We start from the raw sequence: 8,252 nt of genomic DNA on the forward strand, positions 1-8,252 counted from the left end.
ACCATTTATTTCTTTAACGGTTAGTGTTTTTTGTGTCCTATTTTTTTTTAAACTTTGCCTATACCAAAGTCACAAAGAGGTTATCCTTAAAGATATTTTCTATAAAATATTTATTTTACTTCTAACATAAAATTTTTCAACTAATTTGCAATTCACATGGTGTGACTTTGTGATATAATTGCAGTTTTTTCCATATAAATGTGCATTTAATATAGCACTATTTATTTGAAAGACTACACTTTCACCTCTGAACTGCAATATCACCTTTATGAAAAAAATTGGGTGATAATATTTGCCTGAACTCATTATTTTATTCCATTATATGTATAACCATTCCAGTTAGTATATCCTTGCACTAATACCACAGTTCTTATTTACAGGTCCTCCAGATGTGTTCTTTTTTTTTTCAAGATTACCTCTATTTTAGCTTTTTGCTTTTATACATGGATTTTAGAATCAGCTTGTCAGTTTCCACAAAAATCTCTGCTGTTATCTTGATTGAGACTTGAGGTGGATCAAAGATGTCCACAAAGTCTTTAACACTTCCCACAGAGGACTATGATAATGTCTTCTTGTTTTATTGATCCTTTTATAATTATGAAATAACTTTCTTTTTCTCTAGTATTGCTTCTTGATTTTCCTGATTACAGTTTCATTATCTATCTTTTTGGTTCATGACTTCTGTTTCAGTCCTTTTATGTTAAACTTTTGGCATATTAATATTTAAACTGTATTTCTTGTAACTAGCATATATTTGGGTTTAAAAATCCATTCTGACCATCTTAATATTTTACTTGTAAATATTTGACTTATTTTTATTAATTACTGATATATAATTTGGTTTAGAATATATTTGCTGCTAAATCATCAAGTTTCTATTTGAATCACTTGTTTCATATTCCCTTTTACTTCCATTCTTGCCTTCTTTTAGTGTAGTCAATGTTTCTATTTAGAATGTTTTTTTTTCTATTAATTTGTCAGTTATATCTTCTTCCGCTATTTTAGTAGCTACCTTAGAAATTACAGCAGGAAGTTTTGACTTATTATAGTCAAGTACGAACTATTTGTACTATGTCTCTGATGCTACTAGAAACTGTAAACAGTACTTACCCCTTTTTTCACCCTCCTGCATTATTTTTGTCATGTATTTTCACTTCATATTTCATTTTGCACATAATTTAGACTGTACAAAATATTCTAATTACCGTTTTATGCAATCTAAATATATATTTACTTTTACCCATGTATTTATTCTCTCTGGTGTTCTTCATGCCCTTTTGCATTTTCATGTTTCCATCTAGCATAATTTTCCTTTAGACTGAAGAATTTTCTTTGTTTTTGTCTTGCTTTCTTTCAGTGTTGGTCTGCTGGTGAGGAATTCCTTTAATATTTGTTCATATGAAAGCCTCTTTATTCCACCCACATTGTTGAATAATATTTTCTTTGGGTGTAGAATTCTATGTTGGTAGTTCTGTGTGCTTATTTTTATTTTAGAACCTAAAAAATGTTATAACATTACCTTTTGACTGACATTGTTTCTTTTGGGAAATCTGCCTTCCATTTTCCAGTTGTTCTTGTAAATGTAGTGTCTTTTATTCCTCTGGTTGCTTTAAAGATTCTGTATCTTTTTTTTTTTTTTTTTTTTTTTTTTTTTTTTTTTTTTTTTTTTTTTTTGGCAGAGCTAGCTGAGGTTTTATTTTGGACAAAAAAAAGCAATTGAATTGTTTTGTAGCTGGAGACATGGGTAAGGGGGGTCCGCAGGCAGTAAATTCCCCCACAGGTGGGCTGAGGGCTAGGGCTGAGCCTCAGGTGTGTCTTCTGTTCCCTGTGCTTCCCTGCACATCGGCCTCCCTCCCGGGCTCTAGGCAAGTCGCAGGAGGGGCAGGCAGGGAGGGGTTGCCGCAGCTGTTCACTTGGGCAGCACGTCAGGGGACGCGGACACCAGCTTCCCATCATGGGTCTAGATCTTCTTCACAACCAGGGCCCTGGTGGAGCTGGTGCAGCTGAAGGAGCTGGAGCCCGCGTCAGAGCCAGAGGCCAGAGCCCAGGCCATAGGTGAGGCCGGGGCTTGTGAGGCCCCCCGATAGGCCGAGCTCAGACCACCTGCAAAACCGCTGGTGGTCTTCATATGGATACTCATGTTCTGCATCCCAGACTCTAGCTGGCTCTCCTCGCCCTCCAGCAGCCTCCTGTAGGTGACATCTCAATGTCCAGGGCCAGCTTGACGTTCATCAGCTCCTGGTACTCATGCAACTGCCTCCCCATGTCCTGCTTGACTCGCTGCAGGGTGGCCTCCAGCTCGGAGGCATCCCTTAACGTTGACATCCTTAATGGCCAGATCCCCACGTTGCTCTGCATCTGCGATGGCAACCTCCACAGGGAAGCCCTCTGGCCTTTGAGGCCCTCAGTCTCAGCCTGAAGCCGACTGATGTTCTAGTTCATCTCGGAGATCTCAGTCTTTGTGCGCCGCAGGTCATCCCCGGGCTTCCCAGCCAGGCTCTGCAGCTCCTCATACTTGACCTGGTACATGCTCTCAGCCTCAGCCAGGCTGCGGTTGGCGATCTCCTCGTACTGCGCCTTGACCTCAGCGATGATGCTTTCCATGTCCAGGGAGCAGCTGTTGTCCATGGACAGCACCACAGACGTATCCGAGATCTGGGAATGCAGCTCCTGGATCTCCTCTTCATACAGCTGCCTGAGGAAGTTGATCTTGTCAGTCAGCCCCTCCTGGCGAGACTCCCACTCTACCTTGTTCACGTAAGCTTCATCCACATCTTTCTTGATGAGGACAAATTCATTCGCCATCTCTGTATGCTTATTGATCTCATCCTCATTCTCGTTCTTGAAGTCCTCCACCAGCCCCTGAATGTTGCCAAGCTCCGTCTCCAGCTTCAGCTTCTCCTGGCCCAGAGTCTCCAGCTGCTGCCTAAGGTTGTTGATGTAGCTCTCGAACAGGTTGTCCATGTTGCTCCGAGCCATCTCCTGCTGCTGCAGGAGGCTCCACTTGGTCTCCAGCATCTTGTTCTGCTGCTGCAGGAACCATACCTTGTCGATGAAAGAGGCATACTTGCTGAGGGTCTTGATCTGCTCCTTCTCCTGGGTGTGCATGGCCTGGATGTTGTGCATCTTTTGTTAAATGTATTTCTATGCCATTTACTCTCTGATATTATTGTTATTAGTCTTGTTCTTTTAATTTCATTTTTCGCTCATTGTTTCTAATAACTAAAACACAATTGATTTTTGTATATTGACCTTCTATGCTATATTACTTATTAATATTGGTATTATATTGTAGATTTGTTTGAATTTTCATGTACAAATATAGTTGGCCCTGCATCTGTGGGTTCTGCCTCCATGGATTCAAGCAACTGCAGATCAAAAATATTTGAAAAACAAAAATGATGGTTGTGTCTGTACTGAGCACATGTAGATATTTTTTCTTGTCATTATTCCCTAAGCAATACAGTATAACAACTAGTTACATAGCATTCACATTGTATTAACTATTACAAATAAACTAGTGATAACTTAAAGTATATGGAAGGATGTGCATACGTTATATGCAAATAGTATACCGTTTTAGGTCAGGGACTTGACCATCTGTGGATTTTGGTATCTGTGATGGGTCCTGGAACCAACTGCCCATGGATATCGAGGATGACTGTATATATAAAATTATGAACTTAATGTACAATTATAAGTGTAATTATGGATTTTAAAAATTTTGTACTTTCTAAGTGTTTATTATTTGACCAATATAATCATTTTTTAGTTTTAAATATTTTTTCATACATTTATTTTTTTTACTTCCCCATTTAAAATCTCAAGTTGGCAAATAATTGTATTTATTTATGGGGTACAGTATGACCTTTTGATATATGTAAAAATTGTAGAACTAGAAAATCAAGCAAATTAACATATTCATCACCTCACTTACTTATTTTTAATGAGGTGAGAATTTTAAAATCCACTTTTAGCAGTCAAAAAATATAGAATACATTATTATTAACTATGGTTATCATGTTATGCAATAGATCACTAAAACTTATTCTTCCTTTCTAACTAAAGCTTTGTATCCTTTGGCCAACATCTCCACTTTTCCTATTCCCCCTTCACTCTGTAGCCTCTGGCAACCACCATTCTACTCTCTGCTTCAATGAAGTTGACATTTTTAGATTTTACATATAAGTGAGATCAGGCAGTATTTGTCTTTATGTGGCCAGCTTATTTCACATAGTATTATGTCCTTCAGATTCATTCATGTTGTCATAAATCACAGAATTTTCTCATTTTTTTAAGGTTGAATAGTATTTCATTGTGTATTGTATGAAACTTTTTGTGAACTTATGCTTTCTTTTCTTTTGGACAAAAAACAATATTTCAATGAATTGTTGTCAGATAACATATGCGGTAGGATTTCAGTATTTTGACTAATCTTGAGAATTACTTTTTGGCCCAGTAATATTCTTTCATATTTGATATGCCATAATTCTAAAAAACAATGTATATCTTGTAGCTGTTAGTGTACTATTTTATAAATTCCAATAAGTTCAAATTTGCTGAGAGTGTTGCTCACTGTAGTGTTTCTGTTACTATTTTCTTTTGCTCAGTTATTCTATCATTTCCTGAGAAAGACATGCTAAAATTTGCACTTCAGCCTGCAGATTTTTTCTCTCTAATTTTGTCAAATTTTGCATTTTATATTTTGAAGCTCTGTTATTCATCACATTTGATTATTTTGTCGTTTTCATGAATTAAATATTTTATTATTATGAAATCTCTTTTCATATATCTAGCAATAAATAAGTATTAAGACTTTGTTTCGAAGTCTGCTCTCTTTAATATCCATATAGCAAATCTAGACTTTTAAAAATAGTCTTTATTTTTTAGAGCAGTTTTAGGTGCACAGTAATATTGAGCAGAAGGTACAGAGTTCCTATATACCCTCTGCCTCCTCACATGCAAAACTTTCTTTATTATCGACATCTGCCATCGGAGTGATACTTTCCTTACAATTGGTAAACCTACTTTGACACATCACTATCACCTCAAGTCCATAATTTACATTTACTCTGTGTGGTTTTGTTTGTTTGTTTGCTTGTTTACAGGATCTGGCTCTGTTACCTAGGCTGGAGTACAGTGGCAAGATCTCGGCTCACTGCAGCATCTGCTTTCCAGGCTCAAGGGATCCTCCCAACTCAGCCTCCCAAGTAGCTGGGACTACAGGCACGGGCCACCATGCCTGGCTCATTTTTGTGGATACGGGGTTTTGCCATATGTCTCAGACTGGTCTTGAACTCCTGGGCTCAAGCAATCCACCAGCTTCAGCCTCCCAAAGTGCTGTGAGCCACTGTACCCAGACAGGATTTACTCTTGATATTGCACATTCTATGAATTTGGACAAAAATGTGTAATGCTATGTATCCACCATTATAGTATTATACAGAGTAGTTTCACTGCTCTAAAATTCCTCTGTTCTTTGCCTGTAACTCCTCCCTCTCCCCAGTCTCTGTGTATTAGTTCATTTATTTTCCAACTTTACTGAGGTATAAATGACAAAAATTATGTATGTTTAAATTTCACAATGTGTGTTGTGGGGTGGGTGGACGGGGGAGGGATAGCATTAGGAGATATACCTAATGTAAATGACAAGTTAATGGGTGCAGCACACCAACATGGCACATGTATACATATGTAACAAACCTGCACGTTGTGCACATGTACCCTAGAACATAAAGTATAATTTAAAAAAAAAACTCACAAAAAGAAAGTAATTAAAATGAAAAAAAATTTCACAATGTGATGTTTTGATATATGTATACATTGTGAAATGATTGCCACAATAAAGCTAATTAACATATCCATTAGCTCACATAGTTACAATTTTTTGAGGTGAAAATATTTAAAATCTACTCTCAGTTAATTTTGAGTACATATATAGTACTATTAACTACAGTCACCATGCCGTACATTAGATCCCCAGAACTTGTTCATCTTGCATAACTGAAACTTTGTACCCTTTGACCAATGTCTCCCCATTTCCCCTAACCCCTATCCTGCAACCACCATCCTTCTGCCTGGTTCTGTGAGTTTGACTTTTTAGATTCCACATGTAAGTGACATCATGCAGTATCTGGCTTTTTGCACCTAGGTTATTTCATTTAACATAACATCCTCCAGGTTCATACATGTTGTTGCAACCTAGAGGATTTTCTTTTTAAAAAACTGAATAGTGGCATTATATATGTATGTGTATATACATATATACATATACAATATATACACATATATGTGTATATAATATATAATCATATATAAATGGACACTATATATATGTATATCACATTTTCTTTATTCATCCATTGATGGACACTCAGTTTGCTTCCATATCTTGGCTATTGTTAATAATGCTCAAATGAACATAAGAATGAAGACATCTCTTCCACATTCTGATTTCATTTCCTTTGGTTATATACCCAGAGGTGGGACTACTGGATCATATAGTAGTTCTATTTTTAGCTTTTTGGGAACTCCATACTGTATTCCACAATGAAACTGCCAATTTATATTCTCATCAACAGTGTACAAGGGTGCTCTTTTCTCCACACCTTCACCAGCTCTTATTTTTGTCATTTTGATAATTGCCATCCTAACAGGTGTGGTGATATCTTATAGTGGTTTTGATTTGCATTTCCCTGATAATTGGTAGTGTTGAACATACTTTATTACACCTATCAATTTGTACGTGTTTTTTTGAGAAATGTCCTTTGCCCATTTTTAATTATGTTATTTGTTTTCTTGCTATTGAGTTGTTTAAATTCCTAATATATTTTAAATATTAACCTCATCTCAGAAATATGGTTTTAAAACATCTTCTATTCCATAATCTTTTTATTCTGCTGATAATTTCATTTGCTATGCAGAAGCTTTTTTATTTCATGTAGCCTCATTTGTCTATTTTTGCTTTTGTGTTGTGTCCTTTTGAGGTAATATCCAAGAGAGTATTGCCTGGAACACTGTCAAGAAGATTTTTTCCTATGTTTTCTTCTAGGAATATTACAGTTTTGGGCCTTACATTTAAGTCTATATTCCATTTTGAGTTTATTTTTGCATATGGTGTGAGATAAGTGTCCAATTTTATTCTTCTGCAAGTGGATGTCCAGTTTTCCAAGCACCATTTATTGAAGAGAATATCCTTTCCCCATTGTGTGTTCTTGGCTGCTTTGTCAAAGATCAGTTGACTGTAAATGTGTAGATTTGTTGCTGATCTCTTTATTCTGTTCCTTTGGTCTTTTGTCTACTTTTAGGCCAGTACCATTCTGTTTTGATTACTATAGCTTTGTGGTATATTTTGAAATGAGGTAGTGTGATGACTCCAGTTTTGTTCTTCTTCCTCAAGATTGCTTTGGCTACTCAGGGTCTTTTGTGCTTTTATATAGATTTTAGGATTTTTTTTTCTATTTCTCTAAAAAAAGGCATTGGAATTTTCATAGGAATTACACTGAATCTGTATATCACTTTGAATAGTATGGAAATTTTTAAAATATTAATTCTTCCAAATAATGAGCATGTGATATAGTTCCATTTATTTTGTCTTCTTTAATTTTTTCATCAATGTTTGATGATTTTCAGTGTCCAGATATTTCACCACCTTAAATTTACACCTAATTTTTTTGCTATTGTAAATGGGATTATTTTCTTAATTTCTTTTTCAGAGAGTTTGTTGTTACTCTATAGAAATATTAACTGCTTTTGCCTGTTGAATTTGTTTCCTGCAACTTTACTGCATTGGCTTATTAGTTCTAAACACTGGACCTGGAGCCTGGGGCCATGGAGGTGGGTCTGGCACTGGAGTGTGCCTGGAGCCTAGGTTGTGGAGATCTTTCTGGAGACTGGGTACCTGTGGAATGACCTGGCAGTCGGGATGGCCTGGAGTCTGGGTCTGTAAGGGTTGACCTGGTGCCCAGGAACACTGGGGTGGTCCTGGTGCTGGGGTCTGCAGTGAAGTCATGTGCTCACTTCAGTCTCCTTCCCACATATTGAGAGTATATCCAGACTGCAATATACAGACATGGGGAAGGGGTGATGGAGTAATGTAAAACTCTTCTTCCTACCCTCATCTATGCATCTTTTCTTATTTCTGTGCTCCACCCAGGTTCTGTAATCTATCATTTGGATTCCTTAGGATTTATAAAGATATTTTCATATATGTATTGTTATTCAAATTGATGTTCTGAGAGGGGATAAGTGCT

At 36.7% G+C, this 8,252-nt stretch overlaps 1 pseudogene; it reads right to left on the bottom strand.

The window, feature by feature from the left end:
* Positions 1-1,909: 1,909 nt before the first annotated feature.
* On the bottom strand, positions 1,910-3,126 carry LOC105495904 (keratin, type II cytoskeletal 8 pseudogene; annotated as a pseudogene).
* Positions 3,127-8,252: the final 5,126 nt, after the last annotated feature.

This window comes from Macaca nemestrina, chromosome X (genome assembly GCF_043159975.1).
Source record: "Macaca nemestrina isolate mMacNem1 chromosome X, mMacNem.hap1, whole genome shotgun sequence".
In the NCBI taxonomy this organism is placed as follows: Eukaryota; Metazoa; Chordata; class Mammalia; order Primates; family Cercopithecidae; genus Macaca; species Macaca nemestrina.